Below are 22,625 nucleotides of genomic sequence, written 5' to 3' on the forward strand. Positions count from 1 at the left end.
ACTTGGGCGATTTACATACATGTGCCTCTGGCAGACCGCATTTTCTTTCATCATACTTGGTAACCTAGATCGGAATCGCATTTTTATAGGTCAAGTGCCAGCAACCTCGTTTCATTTGGAACTATATTTTCAAAAACTCTTGCGTCATCCGACATTGAAATGCTCCTGAAGCGATAGACACACTATATTAGCCCTAATTATAAAGGCGTTAAATAATTAAGGAAGTAAACGAATTAACCAAAATTTATCGTTGCAAGTTAGAAAAATGTCTTTATCGATATTTAAACGCTATATTTGTTTGCAGTTGTTAGTTTTGTGATAATTATATCTCGATATCAATACTAAGGAATTTCAATCCTAAACACATCAAGTACACTTGTTACAGAACCAGAACTATATATTACGATTACTCAGAAACACCACTGCGAGACTTTACTACTGCCATTTGTCTTATAGTTAGTTCAGAGGTGATCTAACACAGATCGTCCGCTCTTGACTTATGCATCGCTTGGCATAGGATCTCCCGATATGTTCGCATAAATATATACTTCAAGTTAAGATGCCAAGTACATAAATCAACAGCCTGAATCTAACTGCACTGATTACATCGACTTGAGTATGTATCTTAATTTAAAAATAATTAAATTTTATTCGATTAATTTGCATTATCAATTATATATGTTTAATCTTTCTCTTTTTATATTATCTGGATAAATTTGACATATTCGCTGTTAATCCATTTACTCATTCAATAAATCTCAATAATATATTGTAGTTCAATATAATATTATTATATGTATATTAAATTATAATATTGATATATCATGTTATGATAAAACACGAATGTGACTCAATAATAGTGTCATTATTAATATATAATAATATATGATCCATCTACAATAGGAAATTTATTTCTTTTTGCATTATTTTTATCGTCACTACTTTATTCTCACACGTCGTGACATTTTATGATTTCCTTTGATCAATTTCTTTGATTCGAAGTAAAAGTCACGATCGTGTCTCTAGGCGCTGGTGAACGTCATGAATATTGAAACGAGAAAGATGCTTTTCTGTTCGCTTGTATTACGAAACCGAATATCGAAGTCTAGATTTATCCGGATTGTCGGCGATAATTACGATTTATTCATCGTATGCGAATGAATTCATGCATATCTGAAAATTAATTTTTAAATTGATAAAGTTAAATCAATTCTTTCGAATTTCGAAGAGAAGAAAGAAATCCGTATTATGTGCATGGAACAATTTAAAGTTTATTCATTTTTCTCAGCAAAAATCAAATCGCACTGCCGCGCAAGTGAAACTGTTCGATGATAGATTGAAAAACGATTCTCACTTTTCACCATCGGAGATTCTCATTATCGGGAGTTGCACTCGAGAGTAAAATTCTCGAGTGGGCACTCAACTTAAATCGACGACACGTCAGGGACATTCGCGCGCCAGATTTTCCGAACTGCTCGGTGTATATTTGCGCAAAGTATTTTTCCGATACTATATACGGCACCTGCTTTCGCGCGCGCCGTGTCGAGAACTTATGGCAATCTCTCCCCAGTATCTCTCGCACAGCAGGGAGAAATTTCCGCCGGGACGAAATTTCTCCGGGGAAACGCAATGGCTCGAGATCGCGCTTGATTCTGTATGCTCATTTCCATAGTGACTGAAACGAATACCCATATGTAACGTCTGCAAACTGCCGTTTTTGCATTTACCGTCTTTTGCGATTTATCGCAACTACGTAGAATTACTTTAAGCTGAAGCGTTAATTCTAATCCGTTTGTGAAACTGAACTACAACGTGATAAGTTTCGTTCTCTAGATCTGCAGTTTTGACGTTTTCTCGTACTTTAATTCTTGATTTGTAAATCGCGAATTTCGCGAAATATTTCCTGGCTTTTTCTCGATAACAGTTCTTCGAGACTTGCCTTGTGTCTTATCATGTTACTAGCTCATGAACGTGGAAATATCGGAGAATCGGCAAAAAGAATAAAGAACAGAAGTCGACGGACTATGTTCTATACAAGGGACATATAAAAGAGTGACAAATATTTTCCGCTTGTCGAAATACGCCGATCGAATATGAAAGTCTTCTCGACTATCGTATACGCTTGTCCAATCTCGTGCCTCTATCGCTCGTTGCGAATGACAATGCCAATGCGAAGCTTCAAATTGAAAATGTGCAGCATCGGAAAATCTCTCTCTGCAGTCTTATGGTTGAAAAACGGAGGTATTTCGGAAAAGTCTTATCTTTTTCGGATATGGAGCAATTTTATTAGTCCTTATTTTTTATTGCATTTATTATTCTCTTTCTTGGAGAACGAGAGATTGAGAGTTTGTTTGATCTAGCTGCTGTATTAAAACAACTTTTTTACGTGCAATGAAGTCTTGTCGGACAAATTTCCTTAATTTCTTTTACAATACCCTTTGTAGACAGACTATTTAATGATTGCATTGAAAAAAAATTTTACATTGAATAAATATATTTCTTTTAGTATCACTTTCTATATTTAAGTAAGTACTAACAGTATAAAATAATATCTTTATAAGCTTACGAAATATTTCTTTAAAAATCAAAAAAACAACAATAAATATGTTTACTCAATAACAAAAATTGTTTAGTGTACATCTTGCGATTATTTAATAGTTATTTGCATTCAATCAATATTGATAAAAATATATTTATCGTATGTTTGCCACTCTGCGAGATATCGCTGATATATTCAAAGATACGTAAGATTTGTATGTCGTGGCGTTGTCGCGTCGGTTCTCAATATTCCCGATGCAGCTTGCGATCATCGCGAACGCCTTCGAGCGCTTGGAATGACGGCTCGCTCTCGGGAGATTCGCGTTCGACTGCTGCAAATCATCGGCAACGACACGCCCGGAGCAGGCAGGACGGCGCGCGATGGTTTCCAGCGCGCTGGATAACGTACGGCAGAGGAGGACAAGAGGCAGAACGCGGGGGTTAATTTTGCGGCCGAGTAGACATAAGCGTGTATGTACAATCGCATCGAGATACGGTCGACTCGAATGCACACGGTGCATTCGGGGAACGTGATTCGCCGCGGCAAACAATCGATGACTTTTCGCACGTGTTGTATACATCGCGATGGCGATTTATATACGGAATTACACCGCTTCTATCGCGTGAATCTTGGAACAATCGCGCAGCATCGTTAAAATTTATACCGTGTTAATCGCGAAACTTAATCTATAGAATTATCGGCGATTAATATTTAAAGTGATTATACGCGTGAATTGAATTCTTGGCTTAACGGCTTGACATTTTCATTCAGGGAAGATAATTTCATACGTCGCGACGAGGAGAACACCGTCAGGTGCATCGAATGCACCTTTTATAGGATATTTAGTGTAATATAATTACGGTAAACGTTGTTTAAACAGCGTCCGATATTGCGCGAACGTTAGCGAGAATAAATGGAAAATCCCTGGAGAGAACGCGCTTGCCATGGAGTATACATGGATACACATGGCGAGCGTTTTGTGCAAAATACATGTATATATGTACATATGTATCAAGAGGAGAGCATTGTCGATGAGCAATGACGTAAGAGGCGAAGCATCACAAATTCGTGGTGAAAAATAAGCAGCAGATGCTGACAGCAAGTGTTTACGAGGATTCCTACGCAGATTCCTTTGTGCATAAATATTCTTATTTTTGTTACTGTGGAGAGAGGGGGGGGAGGGGAGGGCTTTAGAATTTTTTTTTTTTGCGAGGTTTCTCTATTCGCATTGAATTATCGACGTTAATGCTTTTTTGATACAGATACCGCTAATATCTCACTGGATATTTATTTTGTACTTCTTTTAATGCGACATTTGCAAAAATATGTAGCTGAAGCTAGCAGCCAAACGCCGAGCGGCCAGAGCCGAACGTCATATGGGCGTTTCCAGGGGGCACCATTCAATTAAACGTTAAAAATTCCCTGGTTATGAGATTTCTAACGAACTTCGAAAAATTTGCATAGGGTTTAGTCATTATAATACATAATCGATCATTTGCGACAGGACTTTAATTTACCAATTGTTATAAATTTTTTAAACTAACTTTTTCCGCGCATCACGCCTAAACGCAAAGTACGATTTTCTCCAAATTTGGCTGGAAATATCTTTTTGTAACGTACAATCGACTGATCGATTATTCGCTACAGGACGTGCATTTTCGTAATTGTTATAAACATTTAAAAAATTAATTTGTATTTTCTTGAGTGCCTCAAGCTTAAATGCACAATACGATTTCCACCAAATTTGGCTGGAAATATCTTGTCCTAACGCACAATCGAATGATCGATCATTCGCGAGAGGGCGTGTATTTTCGTAATTGTTATAAACATTTAAAAAATTAATTTCTATCGTTTTCTGCGCCTCACGCCTAAACGCAGAATACGATTTCCACCAAATTTGGCTGGAAATATCTTTTTGTCACGTACAATCGAATGATCGATCATTCGCGAGAGGGCGTGCATTTTCGTAATTGTTATAAACATTTAAAAAATTAATTTGTATTTTCTTGAGTGCCTCAAGCTTAAATGCAGAATACGATTTCCACCAAATTTGGCTGGAAATATCTTGTCCTAACGCACAATCGACTGATCGATCATTCGCAAGAAGACGTGCATTTTCCTAATTGTTATAAACATTTAAAAAATTAATTTCTATTGTTTTCTGCGCCTCACGCCTAAACGCAGAATACGATTTTCACCAAATTTGGTTGGAAATATCTTTCTGTCACGTACAATCGAATGATCGATCATTCGCGAGAGGGCGTGCATTTTTGTAATTGTTATAAACATTTAAAAAATTAATTTGTATTTTCTTGTGCGCTTCACGCCTAAATGCAGAATACGATTTTCACCAAATTTGGCTGGAAATATCTTGTCCTAACGCACAATCGAATGATCGATCATTCGCGAGAGGGCGTGTATTTTCGTAATTGTTATAAACATTTAAAAAATTAATTTCTATCGTTTTCTGCGCCTCACGCCTAAACGCAGAATACGATTTTCACCAAATTTGGTTGGAAATATCTTTCTGTCACGTACAATCGAATGATCGATCATTCGCGAGAGGGCGTGCATTTTTGTAATTGTTATAAACATTTAAAAAATTAATTTGTATTTTCTTGTGCGCTTCACGCCTAAATGCAGAATACGATTTCCACCAAATTTGGCTGGAAATATCTTGTCCTAACGCACAATCGAATGATCGATCATTCGCGAGAGGGCGTGTATTTTCGTAATTGTTATAAACATTTAAAAAATTAATTTCTATTGTTTTCTGCGCCTCACGCCTAAACGCAGAATACGATTTTCACCAAATTTGGTTGGAAATATCTTTCTGTCACGTACAATCGAATGATCGATCATTCGCGAGAGGGCGTGCATTTTTGTAATTGTTATAAACATTTAAAAAATTAATTTGTATTTTCTTGTGCGCTTCACGCCTAAATGCAGAATACGATTTTCACCAAATTTGGCTGGAAATATCTTGTCCTAACGCACAATCGAATGATCGATCATTCGCGAGAGGGCGTGTATTTTCGTAATTGTTATAAACATTTAAAAAATTAATTTCTATCGTTTTCTGCGCCTCACGCCTAAACGCAGAATACGATTTTCACCAAATTTGGTTGGAAATATCTTTCTGTCACGTACAATCGAATGATCGATCATTCGCGAGAGGGCGTGCATTTTTGTAATTGTTATAAACATTTAAAAAATTAATTTGTATTTTCTTGTGCGCTTCACGCCTAAATGCAGAATACGATTTCCACCAAATTTGGCTGGAAATATCTTGTCCTAACGCACAATCGAATGATCGATCATTCGCGAGAGGGCGTGTATTTTCGTAATTGTTATAAACATTTAAAAAATTAATTTCTATTGTTTTCTGCGCCTCACGCCTAAACGCAGAATACGATTTTCACCAAATTTGGTTGGAAATATCTTTCTGTCACGTACAATCGAATGATCGATCATTCGCGAGAGGGCGTGCATTTTTGTAATTGTTATAAACATTTAAAAAATTAATTTGTATTTTCTTGTGCGCTTCACGCCTAAATGCAGAATACGATTTCCACCAAATTTGGCTGGAAATATCTTGTCCTAACGCACAATCGAATGATCGATCATTCGCGAGAGGGCGTGTATTTTCGTAATTGTTATAAACATTTAAAAAATTAATTTCTATCGTTTTCTGCGCCTCACGCCTAAACGCAGAATACGATTTTCACCAAATTTGGTTGGAAATATCTTTCTGTCACGTACAATCGAATGATCGATCATTCGCGAGAGGACGTGCATTTTTGTAATTGTTATAAACATTTAAAAAATTAATTTGTATTTTCTCGTGCGCTTCACGCCTAAATGCAGAATACGATTTCCACCAAATTTGGCTGGAAATATCTTGTCCTAACGCACAATCGAATGATTGATCATTCGCGAGAGGGCGTGTATTTTCGTAATTGTTATAAACATTTAAAAAATTAATTTGTATTTTCTTGTGCGCCTCACGCCTAAATGCAGAATACGATTTCCACCAAATTTGGCTGGAAATATCTTGTCCTAACGCACAATCGACTGATCGATCATTCGCGAGAAGACGTGCATTTTCCTAATTGTTATAAACATTAAAAAAATTAATTTCTATTGTTTTCTGCGCCTCACGCCTAAACGCAGAATACGATTTTCACCAAATTTGGTTGGAAATATCTTTCTGTCACGTACAATCGAATGATCGATCATTCGCGAGAGGGCGTGTATTTTTGTAATTGTTATAAACATTTAAAAAATTAGTTTGTATTTTCTTGTGCGCTTCACGCCTAAATGCAGAATACGATTTCCACCAAATTTAGCTGGAAATATCTTGTCCTAACGCACAATCGAATGATCGATCATTCGCGAGAGGGCGTGCATTTTCGTAATTGTTATAAACATTTAAATAATTAATTTGTATTTTCTTGTGCGCCTCACGCCTAAATGCAGAATACGATTTCTACCAAATTTGGCTGGAAATATCTTTCTGTCACGTACAATCGAATGATCGATCATTCGCGAGAGGGCGTGCATTTTTGTAATTGTTATAAACATTTAAAAAATTAATTTGTATTTTCTTGTGCGCTTCACGCCTAAATGCAGAATACGATTTCCACCAAATTTGGCTGGAAATATCTTGTCCTAACGCACAATCGAATGATCGATCATTCGCGAGAGGGCGTGCATTTTCGTAATTGTTATAAACATTTAAAAAATTAATTTGTTTTTTCTTGTGCGCCTCACGCCTAAACGCAGAATACGATTTTCACCAAATTTGGTTGGAAATATCTTTCTGTCACGTACAATCGAATGATCGATCATTCGCGAGAGGGCGTGCATTTTTGTAATTGTTATAAACATTTAAAAAATTAATTTGTATTTTCTTGTGCGCTTCACGCCTAAATGCAGAATACGATTTCCACCAAATTTGGCTGGAAATATCTTGTCCTAACGCACAATCGAATGATCGATCATTCGCGAGAGGGCGTGTATTTTCGTAATTGTTATAAACATTTAAAAAATTAATTTCTATCGTTTTCTGCGCCTCACGCCTAAACGCAGAATACGATTTTCACCAAATTTGGTTGGAAATATCTTTCTGTCACGTACAATCGAATGATCGATCATTCGCGAGAGGGCGTGCATTTTCGTAATTGTTATAAACATTTAAAAAATTAATTTGTATTTTCTTGAGTGCCTCAAGCTTAAATGCAGAATACGATTTCCACCAAATTTGGCTGGAAATATCTTGTCCTAACGCATAATCGACTGATCGATCATTCGCGAGAAGACGTGCATTTTCCTAATTGTTATAAACATTTAAAAAATTAATTTCTATTGTTTTCTGCGCCTCACGCCTAAACGCAGAATACGATTTTCACCAAATTTGGTTGGAAATATCTTTCTGTCACGTACAATCGAATGATCGATCATTCGCGAGAGGGCGTGCATTTTCGTAATTGTTATAAACATTTAAAAAATTAATTTGTATTTTCTTGAGTGCCTCAAGCTTAAATGCAGAATACGATTTCCACCAAATTTGGCTGGAAATATCTTGTCCTAACGCATAATCGACTGATCGATCATTCGCGAGAAGACGTGCATTTTCCTAATTGTTATAAACATTTAAAAAATTAATTTCTATTGTTTTCTGCGCCTCACGCCTAAACGCAGAATACGATTTTCACTAAATTTGGTTGGAAATATCTTTCTGTCACGTACAATCGAATGATCGATCATTCGCGAGAGGGCGTGCATTTTTGTAATTGTTATAAACATTTAAAAAATTAATTTGTATTTTCTTGTGCGCTTCACGCCTAAATGCAGAATACGATTTCCACCAAATTTAGCTGGAAATATCTTGTCCTAACGCACAATCGAATGATCGATCATTCGCGAGAGGGCGTGCATTTTCGTAATTGTTATAAACATTTAAAAAATTAATTTGTATTTTCTTGTGCGCCTCACGCCTAAACGCAGAATACGATTTCCACCAAATTTGGCTGGAAATGTCTTTCCGTAACGTACAATCGACTGATCGATCACTCGCGAGAGGGCGTGCATTTTTGTAATTGTTATTAATATTTTTTTAATTAATTCTTATCGTTTTTTACGCTTCACGCCTAAACGCAAAATACGATTTCCTTCAAATTTGGCTGGAAATATCTTTCCGGAACGGACAATGTCGATTGTTGTTAGTTACTGCAAAGAAAAATATTAACGAATGCACATAAATATGAAATGTAATAGATAAATTGTTTTTAGTTTTTTTTGTTTACGGACGCTCGTAAACGGAATGCGGTTAACGACGAATGTTCAGAGGCCTAACTGCAAAGAGTTCCAACTGTGGGTGAGTCCCTTCCGCGATTAACCGCTCGTATAATATTATTACACGCTGATTACCGCTGTACAATGCAGGCGCGATTATCTGTCTGTTCGGCCTTCGTTCAGAGCGATGTATAATTATATCGCTCCGGTGTAAGTGACGCGCTGGCTTCCCCACTTTTCCCTGGTTCGCTTTAAGTGCTGCAGGCGTGAATATCTTAGATACGTCTGCGTAAACATAGCGCGCAACTGCTAAGGTAACGACATTATAAGTGTTAATTTCGTTAAAACGCTATTAAGAAAATGCGATGGCATTTGCGATATTAACTTCATTAAATGGGACAGAAATCGTCGAATATCATGCAAGGAATGGTGACACACACAAAATGCTTCGCATTTTCTTATCAGAGATCGCAGTTTATCGGAGATAATCGGATAGTACCTTATCGAGATAGTTTGTATCGATTCAATCTGCTAATGGTCTAGACGTCTAGACGTCGGTAACTTGAACCATAAGTTCGTAGCGGGTTTTTTTCCGCGATCCTTTCCTAAGCATCCTGCGTTTCGTCTGATGTTGGACTTGTTTTTATTTATGTTAACGTTACGTAATGACACTCCCATTTTCTTGAAATAATGTTTGATTACACAGGTAACTTGGCACATTTCGCGAGCTGCCTACATATATCTCGGAGAGCTGATTTTATCTGATGTTTTTAATTCTTCGTGCTGAAAGAATGAAATCTTTACTTGTATCTACCTTGGTCTCTTATCAAAGGCGAAGTGGATGCGCTTTTTATTTACAGATATACGAAAAAATTATAGTGAATTAAAACTTTACTTGCAAAACGCGAAACAAAATTCTTTACACATTTGTTTCTGAAAATATTTTTATTCTCTCCGGTAATTATCACTCCCGTAAAATCACGCAGAATCGCCAAAACGGTTATTGAACTTTGATCGTCTCTAAAAATTAGATAAGCTTTTTCGGTATCTTAGTGTCGATTCAATTCTCAGCGGCGAATCGCTCGCCTAGACGCTGAAAGATAGGTAAAGTGTCTCCTTAATGTGCACGCGCGTACCGCATGAATGTGCTTTATAACAGGGAGCAAATATTCCGTCATACGCTTTCGCGATATTGATCGCGATGTTTTCCGAGTCGGTCGAATCTTATACATGAAATCTCCACCGGCGAAATAGCCACTGCCGCGTTCCGTCTCGGTGATATGCAAATGCGCATTATGTAAACTGGCATCGTAGATTTGACGGAATTAACGAGTTCCGCGACCACGCAAATTCCAACTCCCGGTTGTTGTTTACGACTATCTGCCGACCTATCGGCCGTGTTTTACGAAACAAAGGGAGATACTCGTGAATTAGCTCACCCTTATCTCCTTTTTTTGTGCAATGTGCAATCGTTGATGCGCGACGTGCGCGCGGGTCAGGGAGAGGGAAAGAATTCTAATTAGCTATTGTTAATCACCCTCGCTGACGTCCGCTCGGTCGGGCTGGATTTCAAGTAACCTTGTCGCTTTTATCTGCTCCTCATCCGCGCGCGAGTGTGAACCATGACTAATTAAATGACAGCGGGGAAACGCATTCGCCTCTCTTTGGCTCGCATTACAGCGTTCCACTCTGGCAGAGTCAGTATCTACCGTGGAAAAACCGTGGATTAAATTTGTATCATGTTTCCGGATCTGTATCAGAAAAGGGAAAGGAAGCGGGGTTCCGCTTCCTTAGTACTTCAAATTGATCTTAAATGTTAATCTTATATTCCTGATATGGCGAGTACACCTCGGACTTTAGACACAATTTGTTAATTAAATTATAAAAACCGTCATCACGTTACATATACTTACGTTTCTCGCGAATGGAATATGTACAGTTTTCATTTTTATAAAACAACTAGTAAGAAATACAAATATCTACAAATATCTACGTGCGAAGATATTTTCAGATTATTTATTTCTTACAAATGATGCTCTTACTATTCACTATTCAAGCGTGTTGCTTTTAACTATGGATTATTCTGTCAAACATGGACGGTCGATATTAACATCAGCATGTTATATTTCATTCATCCGTATCATCTGGCTGGTCATCCTCCGACGTTAGAACCAATTCGTTCGACAATAAAAGCTGTAAATCGACACGGACGGAGAGCAGGAAGTGTCGCGGCTACGTTACGACGACAAGATTAATCGACTTGACACTTCCGCCATTAACGAGGGGACCTTCGTACGCGGTCGCCGGTGTGTTCAACAGCCGTGCGAATGAAATGAAAATTCGCTCCGAGGTATTAATTATTTTTCTGGTTCGCATCGCACGAATGAACGTTTTCGAGCTGGCAGGAAAAGCCGGCGATCTTCTTCCCCGGATGTTGCGTCGCTTTTTATTCTTTAGCCGCTCACGCTCGCGCGATAGAGCGATGATTCATTGGCGAAGTCGACGTTCCCTTCGTCCCGCATATCGAAGACAGGAAATACTGCAAATCCATTATACGATCTGATATCACGGAAAATGCTTTAACGATGTTCATTTGTCATTAAATGAAAAGAAATTGTCAGTTTTTATGTAGAATGCTGAGTTGTAAACTTTAATGAGGGTGCGCGAGAATCTGTTAAAATTTATTATCGACGATACATATACATTTTTATTCCAATGTCCGATGATAAGTCCGATGATTCGTGCGATTATTTATTAATGTGAATTGACGCATACAATTTTTTTAGAATGATTGAAGAAACTTTATGCGAATGCACATATAGTTTTATGCCAGAGCATTTTGTAGAAAGCCCAGCTGTTTCCTGTCTTTCGTGCATAAAGACCCTGGAATGAAATTTTCCAAGACAAAAGAAAGCTTAGCTCGATAAGAGTGGCTTCAAAGACATCTGCATTTAGAACGCGCTGTCGGGAATTCATCGATTGCTTACCTATCTTTCTCTCAATAATTTTCAGTTTAAATCTTAGTCTTTTTAAATTTGCTAACGGCAAATTCAACAACAAATTATTCTAAAATTTAGTTTCTATTTCGAGCAAAATTATAGGTAGTGTAAATAAAAAAATAATTTCTTTACAATATGACGCTTCTTGATTATTACTAAAGTAATTTTATTCATCAGTATATCGTGAGAAAATCTAGAATATGAAATAATTTAAATATAGACATCTATTAAATATTGATAAGACACTTTTATGTAAAATTTTTATGTAAAATTTAAAGATAACGTTTTATGAATTTAAATATAAATGCGATAAAATATGATTCGTACTTTGCGCTGATACATTTTAAAGACGTGACTTGTGATGTTATAAAAATAGGATAATAATAATGTGTTTTTTTTATGTTTTCCACACACCGCGATGATAATAGCGCGATAGACAATCGCGCGCGATCTCGGCCGTCTCTCCTTATATAATCCTATTAATTTATAACGAGGCAACTCTGCAGGATGGCAATTATTTATAACTTATTGCGGAAAATAGCGTTATCACGTGCTGTCGCATTAACATGGGGAATGTGAATTTTTAAATGATATTTTCATCGATTATTTCAACGCGTAAACCACAGTGATGATCGAGGCGATTTCTATAAGCGCGATCCACGAATAGAATTGTCTGTTAATTTCATTGCGTTTTCCGTCAAGGCTCGCTGCCGAGTTTAGCTATCGGATGCCGGCGACCGGTTTGCCGAGTGACTTCATCATCTCTCCCGCTCGTAATCGGGACTCGTTGCTCTCTGCTACCGGTCCGAGCTTTGCACAGAGGCTCTTTGTTCCATGTGAGTGCAGCCGGTGCATGCGTATGCACTAGCAACAGCGCGCTGGAATTCTTCTATTTAATTAGCGTTATGGTTCCTGTCTGCTCGCGTGGATTTAATGAGTTGCACGCGCGCACTTGACATAAATCATTATTCCCCGATATTTAATAGCTTTTCGTTTTGCTTCGCATATATACACGCACATAGACACGCGTGCGAATCTTATTCTTTTCTTGAAAAAAAAGACCATTTGTTATTTATTAATATTTACTACCGCGGTATTTGTAGCAAATGATGGCAATGAACAATCGCGCGTTAATTCGATTTTAATTGTTTACATTCTCTACCTCTTTTTATCTATTAACTTCGTCAATTATATGATATTGCGATAATAAAGGTGCTAAGTAGGTTTACTTATAAGAAAAAATAAAAATTTTAAATTTATTGCACATAAATTTATGCGAGCTCATAAGCATATCGCATAAACGTTTTGACATATCAGTTTACGCTCGACATTGAAACTATTTCTGGCTTCAAATAGTCATGGTTCAAAGATAATTGAAAGAACATCTTTTGTCCTCCTTAATAACTTATTTATAATTGTTTCGCAATTTATTTTTCCGATATGCCATGTGCAGCTTCATGCATTTTGGAAACGAGAGAGAGAGAGAGAGAGAGAGAATTAGAGAATAGGAGACATTGGCTTTCTTTAGATAAAGTAGGTTGAGTAATCCAATATTTACCCAAATATCGACCTTGACTGGAATTATCAGTGTTAGTGACGAGATATTTGGCCGAATATTGCTCGAATTTAGGTGCCTGAACTTTGAACGTGCGATAACGTACTAAACAATGGCCATATTGCTTACCTCGGTAAATATCAAACATAGGTATATTTGAAAGGCGGAGCAAAGGAAAAAAGATGGGCGGAGAAGCGAACAGAGGATTGATAAATCATTTAATGATTATGATTATTCTTAGAGTCTAGCAAATTACAATTTTGTTTTAAGACGGACTTTTACATTTCTAACTTTTCATAGAGTTTCTTTGTTAGAAATTGGTTTTTTTTGCAATCACAGGAAAGAAATATTTTTTATTGATCCTTTATTATGAATTTTTTGATTCAGAAAGGACAGTTGAAAAATTTAAAGAAGAATCTAGTAGAAATAAAACACATGAGAAATTATTAAATTATTAAAGCTTTTTATTACAAACGATTTTAAATCTACTACTACAAAACGATATTATCAATGGAAGTTTTTGAATAGATCGCTTTCTCGCAAGTATCGAATTTCTCTGACATTCTGTTAGAAAAGAAAGGGTATTCTTTGTAGAGCATGTTAGATTCAAAGCGTTCTCTTTCGCTATACTGTAACATATATTTTATACCAGCTATCAACACATTTATCTTGCTCCCCATTTCTTAAGAGAAATATTACTTAGTTGATTTACGCTTTGATATCCTTTCATATTTAGATATTAAAATGTTATGAAAAAATAATATAAAGGGAGAGATATCGCATCCATCGACAGAATGACTTTTGCATAACAAAGTATCATTTTTCTGAACATTTACACACGCTACGCGTACACGTACATACGTATAGCTAAAAAAAACCGCGCAGGGTTAAAAACATGTGCAAAATTATCGCGCAGAGAGATTTAATTTATCCTTCCTTACCCGTTACTCTCGACTGAGTCCCCATAGCTCCTGAGAACAAAGGATGTCTCAATCCGGGTTGCCGGATCATTATCTAGCTTTTAGTCGGAAAAACGCGACAATTACCGAGTAATCTATCTGTGTTGTACGCTCCATTTGACGCGGCTGATGAAACGCACTTCCGCGTTGCATCAGACTACCGATAAACCTTGTTTACCGATCTTCGACAATGATTCCGCACTCTTCTCCGCGCTGCCTTTTTTCCCCTCCCTCTCTTTCTCTCTCTCTCTCTCTCTCTCTCTCTCTCTCTCTCTCTCTCTCTCTCTCTCTCTCTCTCTTTCTCCTCTCTGTGCGAAATCGGGTATTATTCAATAAAACCTTGACGCCTCATAATTAGCATGTCCGAAATTCTATAAACATGCAAACATGACGTTCGCGTTGATTCAACTGCTCATTATAGTGTCCGGGATTCGGCACGCTGCCACCAATCTTTTGGAACATAGCCCAAACATGTTTTTCCTCGTTAAAATTCCGGAATAGCGATTGTTTCTGCATTGTGAGTAGTTTCGGAGTCTATAAATCGGAAGTTCGGAATAAATGATGAAACTCGATCATTTCTTGATTCACTTTCGAGCTTTAATTCAAGATCGAATTACGAGAGTAGTGTCTAAAGTGCCTAAGCAGAATATTGAAAAGATCCGATTAAAATTTCATTATCGATGAAATTTGAAGAGGAATAGATCATAGACTCTCGGAGCCGGAGAGGCAGAGATATTACGTTAGATCGTAATAATGCTTTCTCTCGCTGCCTTCGACGAGGGATACGATGGGCAAAGGGAACGGAAGGGCCCAGGCGTGTCTGTGGTTAACTATCCTTAATCGTAGTCGTTGAGATAATTAGAGGGCTTGTAGAGGAAAACGATGACGGGACTCAGTCAAGCGCTTCGAGAGTGAGCTCGATTTGAGATCGAAAATGCCGGAAATGCGCGCACGGACGTCGCCGCGCGCGAAATTATTCGCATTCGTCGCCACCCTGTTCAGCTTAATAACGGATTATTGTTCAGGATACTTGAAATACTGTTAATCTTGCGCGAAACGCCCCTCCCGGTGCGGCTCCCGGCGCATTCTTGCCCAGCGTCGTTATCGCGATGCAGAGCGGAGACTTCGACAGGATGCCTTATTCATTTGCAAACCATTTCGATCTCCCCCTTGGTTCTTGATTTTCCTTGCGTGCCACCCTCCCTTCGGCGTATCGCGTAACATGTGCCAGTCGGGATTCAGGCCGCGCCCTTGCAGGGCTTGGTAAGCGCCCTTTATGTTTCTTCATACGCGAGGAGGAACGTCGCGCGCGCTACCGTGCCTAACGCGATCTCTGCTGCGGACAAAGGAACGGAAACGAAGGGTGGCTGCTTGGTAGTCGTATCTCGGACATTGAATTTATTTTTTCCTTTCTCCCTCTATCTTTCTTCTCCCTTTCGCATCTCGTCTTACGCCGAGAGGTGGAAATCATGCGGCTTTTACGCCGCATGCCGCGTATTCAAGTTGACGTTCATTCGTTCAATTCAACATCGAGATGGAAGTGCTCTCGAGCCTGCTTTCGGGTTTTCCCCAGTTCGGATTGATATGGAGAGATCTTTTCACGATGTAGGTAGCTAGCTAGCTGTTTATTTTGATACTCTCCCCCAACGCTGTTTAACGCTGAGCTTTTAGCAAGCCTCTACGGGAACGTGTTACTTCCTCGGTGAAAGAAGAATAAATTCACGACACAGCAGGTTGACTCCGCCATTTGTCATCGACCGCCGGTGATTTATATAAATCATATCGGAGATAAGGATAGAGAGTCGCGTGCGGATCAACATAAAAGAACAATAATCCCCTGAATAACTTCTTATCAACGGTGAATAAAGAAAAAATTTTTTTAGAAGATATCTCGCAAGAGTAGAAAAAGTAAACAGGTAAAAATTAACTGGTAACTTGACATATGAAAATATTTACGTACACTTTGAAGATCTTTTCTACTTTGAAAATATTTTCTTTGACGATTCTAAAATTGCCGGCTTGTGTTCTAAATCTGCTCGAAACCCGTAACCGTAGCCTAGCCATCATCAGTGTCGAACATTAAGCGACAATGTATTGCTCGTGCGACTCATGCGTGACGAAAATAATCCGGCGGAAGGAAGGAGTCCTGTCCGGAACAATGAAACTTATTTATCACATGTCTTTCTCTCTCTCTCTCTTCGTTGGCGGGGAAGTGCCGCTACGTGCTCCTGTTTACATTCGGAAGCGTAACGCGGATCGTAAGATCGCGACGGTCCCCGGTTCCCTCCGGTTTTTACGCGTCGTAAACGAAAGCAGACCGATTAAATTCCTTTTCGAGGTTGGCTGCCGAGGTGTTATTACCAGCGCGAGGTACGCAATTTCGGGCGCGTCCCCCCCCTTTTACGGGAGACCCTTATTACACCGTTGACACATGAGCGACCATCACGTTCTCCTCTCTCCTGTCCTCTCCTGCCCTGCTTCAAGGTGCTTGACTTCGTCCTTCGTCGCCGAGCGAAGGGACGCTCCCGAGATTTTACCTAACCGATCCCTCGACCGATTTTTCCTTTCTTCTCTCTGTGTCTGTCGTAATGCAGGTACTAATCTGTCAGAAAATAAATCCGTCCCTATCGCCCGGGTCTCACGATAATTTCTTGAGTGGATAATACCGCGCGGGGTTTATCGAGCTCGATTGTTCTCCCTACGCTCCTGTAATTTTTTAGTAAGATCAATTTTATGGTCCAAGCGATTACGAAAGATTACTCGAGTACGAACCATATGTCATTTTTACATGCGAGTATTTTCTTATTGGGCACACATCTCTTTTATCGTAATCATTTGGATTTGACGTTTCTTTCAAATTTCATAGTGTTCTTCATATATAACACGAAAATTGAGATAAACGCTCTAACGCTCCGGATTCGGAGCAATATAATTTCCTGGTGACTTTATCGCTGCCATTGTTTGACCGAATTTATAATTTAACGCGACAGCCCTCCTAGATATATACATACCTCGCTAGCCTATAAAACGCACGTATATGCCTAGACTACATATACATATAAATCCCTAGAGACATTCCGTCCGTAGGTTTTATAGCTCGACGGGAACGCGCAGTAGTACGAGGCCCGATTTAATTTCGTGCGGATACCCTCGGCTCCGCGCGCGCGCTCGCGCAATCCGACTAATTTATCGTGATATAAAATTCGTCCGCGCGCGGCTGTGTGATCGCGATAGATCATTGATCGCACCGACCGGGCCGAGGGGAGCCGGCCGGGCGCGGCCCGTTTCGGGCGAGGGGGAAAGAAAAATACATTGTTGATACAGCTACGGTTTTACGACCCGACGTCCAACCGCTGACGTTCTCGTCGCCCCGCGTTCTTCACGCTTCCATGGAAAAGACACACGGAGGATCCGTGCTTTTCTCTCCCCCTCGTCTCACGTCTGCACACTCTGACGCGCGTTCTTCTCAGACGAGTTTCCCTTAATTTATCGGCGCATAAAAGTCGGAGAGTCCGCTGTTACGAGGCCGTCCGCCATTGATCCGCCAATGATGCGCGCGCTCCGGAAGCTCCGAAGGAGTCGCCGTTCTACGCGCGCACACGAGGGGAAAGAAATGCGGCGATTAGAATGCGATACACAGCAGCGTCTCGTTGTCGCAACGTGGAAATCGCGACTGCCGGTTTGATTGCCGGCCGATTTCGGCGTTCTTTTCTTTAGGATTTAGGGCGTCACCAAGGGTTACCGCACTTCCCTTCATCCTCGAACGGTCTGTGGGATCTTTTTTTCTTAATATATAAATCTTGTCTCGAAATTTCACCGTCGTCAGATACTTTGGAAATTATGCTCTGACTCTTTTTGATGTTTAAAATTGTCTTATTATTGAAAAGAGCCCCGGCTGTTTTTATTTGCTTCAATAATCACGATAGAAAGATACTTGATGAGACTCTGAGTATTTCGCAGAAAAGCAGGATGCTTGTACGTTTTGTAAATTACACGTTTACTAAAGAAATCAGTGCCGGTTTATTAAACAATCTTCTGACGCACGGGTAAATGTTTAGAAAATTACGGACGACTCCAAATGCGTATCACCGCCTGGAAAAATCACGTGTAAGTACGAATGTATTACATTTGCGCGCGTATATAATTTTATATACGCGCGCGTGTGTATGTGTGCGTATAATTTTCGTTGTTTGATAATTCGGGCGGACTGGCATAACTACGGTGCACGAACAACAGAAAGCTCGTCGTGGATTTCGTCGGCTAGCCCTCCCTCCCGCATCCTTTTACCCCCGGGGGAGAGAACGCAAGTTTTCTCGTTAACCAGCCTTTTGCGCAAGCGGCAAGGGCGGCATTGTCGGAAGAAAATGGTACGAGTGAAATTCCTGGGAGTTTCGCCGGCGGAGCGCGGAAAATAAAGCCCGGAAAACTTGACAACGCAAACTCCTCCGCCAACTTTTCCTCCTCTTCTTCCGTCCCTCATTCCCCCTTCCCCTCTCTTTCCCCTGCTTAGCCGCTCGGTATCTCATTCTGTCTCTCCCTCGCTTTTTCCCTATCTCTTTTCCTCTTTCTCCGGGGTTTGTTTACGGACTCGCGAGGCGCTTGTTTGCGCCGAATTGCGCGAGTGGAAACCTCGAAGCGACGTGCAGATAACTCCGGGGCGTTTGTTAATCGAGTTGCAAGGTGCGGCGACGATCTTTTCCTCTTTTTCTCGTCTTCGCACAGGGCGTCCCGCGATTTCAGCTATCCGATCCCCGCGGCGGTTCCGGAGTTAAACGTGTTACGTGAAAACATGGCTCCGAGTAATTTACGGACTGACGTAACGTTCGCGGTTTCCTAAAAAAAGAAAAGCGCCATTTTACGGCATTAATCGATATAAATACGTAACTGATAACGGAGCTCGCACATTCAACGCTAATCATACCGCGCGTCTTGTTTGCCTGCCATTAATATCGCATATTCAATAACAACGTGAGACTGGTGAGACAAGAATCAGACGCAGCCATATTTATTGCTAAATGTTCGGTAAGAACGCGACTCTTTATCAGTTACGGTTGTTAGGATTATTATTTTATCTCATGTTACCGCGTAATTGCTTTGTTTTTTTTCTAAGATTCAAAAACATCTCCGTCTCCGTAATGTTTGAGACCTGTATTCGTGGTTTTAACCAGACGTCACTTTGCGCGCGGAATCTCGCATTTTGAAGTAATATGAAGTGGTTATATCGCGACCCACCCTGTTTTTCAAGTATCGAGCAATTCGTCTGATTGGCGTCACCCGAGCCTGGCCTACGATCATGCCACCTTCTTATCGTGTTTTCCATATAATTTCGAGGCGATTATTTCTTCCTTTCTTTCGCATATTTAACTGTATGGTTCATTGTAACGTTGCGGTAAACACGTTTAAAAACTTGATGCAATCGTTTGGTAATAAATGCATTCAATCTTTTCAACGATATTTTCTTTAATTTTTCTTGCAAAAAAAGGTATCTGAGCATGAATGATCCTTTAATGAATTCCAACACTGCGAATAAATAAAGGAAGTTATTTTTCTCAAGATTTATTTCACAAGAAACTTGACTCAAATAAAGTTATTGAGATGCAGAAAAGACTGCGAAGTCACTTACAAGAAGTGAAATGTTTAATTAAACTTTAATAGATAAATAATATCAGTATTCGCGTCTCGTCAAACGAGTTTTCTCTTCGGTTCTTCATTTTTAGAACAATATATGTAAACGTAACTCCGTCTAAAAAAAATTCTGAAAATTTTAGATAACTTGGGATGCAGATGGGGAGAGAGTACGTAATATAAAGAGAGCGATTGTGGATTCGCCAGGTCGAATTTGCACAGTTGCATTCCGAAGCGACGCTGCACACAGACAGTCACCTGTGACTCCTCGTCGTCTTCGCGCTCGTCTGCAAATTATATTATCAGGTGTTACAACAATGCCGCGGCTCATTATCGGAGCCGAAGTGCAGCAATTAAACCGTGTCGGGAGACGCGATACGTTGCACGTTCGTCAACAGATTACTTGCGCGAGCGAAGCGCGCCTCGAGAGGGGTGTGTACTCGTGTGACGTTATGCAAGCGGTTATTCAAGAGTCGGCCTTAGACCGCGGCGACTGCGTCGAAAAAGAGTTATCTCCGATCGGGATATACCGAGCGTGTACCGAGACAATCGGGATGCAACATCGCGAATCTCTCTGTCGGTTTTTTCCTTCGAGGGCTTTTGACGCGGTCGCCTGTCGCTACCATCGCTCGTAAACACCGTGACAAAGCTTGTAATTCTGGCAACATTATGCAATGACATCGGTGACCGTCGTCGTCACATACGCACTCCGGAGACTTTCCTGGCGGAAAAAGAGCTGTAAACTTAAATGTCACGTTGAACGGCGATTCATATCGTCGCGTCATCTTTCTTATCGTATTTAATTGTAATTTTAAAACTTCGTGGCACGAGAAGTATCCGTTTGATTTCTCTTTCAATCCCATAATAGGCGCGACACCTTGTACCTCTTGGTTTTGCAGATTTCTTACTTGAGTTTTTGGCAGTTCATTAATTACGATAATTTTATAAGCGCGGTAAGTGGGAAACATCGTACGACCGGAATGATCGAGCGAAATATCAAGGGGCGATAACGCTTCTTGTTTCACGCGCGAATGCGCAACAAGGAGCGCGTTTATTTTTGACGTCCCTCCTCGGCGACTTCTGTCGTCAATAGAGATACGGCGATAATATGTAGTATACGTGTTCAGGCGGAGGGGGGGGGGAGGTGCGAGAGAGATGTTGTCGGAGATGTTTTCGTGAGGCATGAAAACGATCGGCACAGCCCGGAGTTGTGCATCGAATTGACACGGATATCGGCCTGGTTTATCAGGCCGGCGTATGCATTGTTGTAAAAGTTCGCCGGAGAAAATCACATCTGTTCGGATATACCTGGCAGCGTGTGGCCGGCGATGCCCGCAATCCCGTGGAATTACATTATACCGTTACTGAATCTCTCTCTCTCTCTCTCTCTCTCTCTCTCTCTCTCTTTCTCGGCGGTGCCTTCGCGCACACCCCTCTCTTCGGCCTCGCGGCAGGAAATTCGAATTGTGTGCCACTCGAGCGATCAGATTATCGTCTTCGTTACGACGCGATCCTCCGATATCAAAAATTCGCGGGATTATTCTCGCTTGTTGTCGAGAGCGTTTTTCCAAACGTTATCGGAGCCGTTAAATATGCAAATAATCACGCGACACGGGAAAGAATTTATTGGCGAGGGAAATCTCGTTTTTCGCGCGGTGGGGATTTTTTTTTTTTTTTTTTTTTCCCCTTTTCATTCGCTCACCTCTCGCGCGCGCGATTCTTGCTTTGTTTTTTTTTCCAGTCGGCGAATAATTTAAAAAAGAAAAAGAAATTTGGAGGCGCCGGGTATCGATCCCGGTACCTCTCGCATGCTAAGCGAGCGCTCTACCATCTGAGCTACGCCCCCTTGGTGTAAGAGAGGCGGAAGGCTGCCGAGATCTCGAGTGCGGAGTAACACGCGATGTGTTACGCTTTCTCGGAACAATGCTCCGCGTACGTCTCGCGAACCGAAGGAGAATCCATCATTTAGCACGCTTTGACTGACGGCAACTGACGCTGCGGGCTTCGTTCCGCGAACGTGACGACGTTCTGGATCCGCATTTGATTCGCGCGTCGTCGGTTCGCGCCGCGGCGTGTTTTACTCCCTCGTACCTCCAACCCTGCGCGAATCCCTTTCTGCATTCTGAACGCCATAAAATAATGGGCGATAAATCCGAATGCGGTCTAGAATTGATAAGGCGCGTGTATTGGTTTATCGTAAACATTGGTCGTAAAAGAATTGAGGGTAAATAGCGTACGTAAACATCTGACTCTATCGTCTTTCCTCGTTCAATGGTCTTATCGCGCTTCTTCTTTTTTAGTGTTATTAGTCATGTGGGTGAATCACATTACAGTAATATGTGCCAGATCGTTGCACCTGCAGTTAACTGTCGCATCGCGGCGTAAAGTTGATGCAACGGACTTACGATTACTCTTTACGTCATTACGAACAATAGATTCGACTCCCGTTCCTTCTCTCTCGGCGCGTTTTAATTGCGCCGATTTTGGCAATTTCACGCTTTCGCCAACGTTCGTTTCCTCGCGTACACGTCGTTATGGACACGTCGCGACCGTTTTGTATTTTTTTTTTTTGCTGTTTTTTTTTTTTCGAGGTTTGCGGTTTCTTCGATCTCTCTTTTATGAACGCGGCAACGCGTAAAATAAGCATCCAT

At 40.3% G+C, this 22,625-nt stretch overlaps 1 protein-coding gene and 1 non-coding gene across 4 annotated transcripts in view; one reads left to right on the plus strand and one right to left on the minus strand.

Moving 5' to 3' along the window:
* LOC105840631 (sestrin-3) overlaps window positions 1-22,625 on the plus strand; it is a 172,601-nt gene that overhangs the window by 102,132 nt on the left and 47,844 nt on the right. The window lies entirely within an intron of this gene.
* Window positions 21,748-21,820, minus strand: Trnaa-agc. The gene has a single exon. It is a non-coding gene; the product is annotated as a tRNA-Ala (tRNA).

The sequence above is a fragment of the Monomorium pharaonis genome, chromosome 8 (assembly GCF_013373865.1).
Source record: "Monomorium pharaonis isolate MP-MQ-018 chromosome 8, ASM1337386v2, whole genome shotgun sequence".
NCBI classification, from domain to species: Eukaryota; Metazoa; Arthropoda; class Insecta; order Hymenoptera; family Formicidae; genus Monomorium; species Monomorium pharaonis.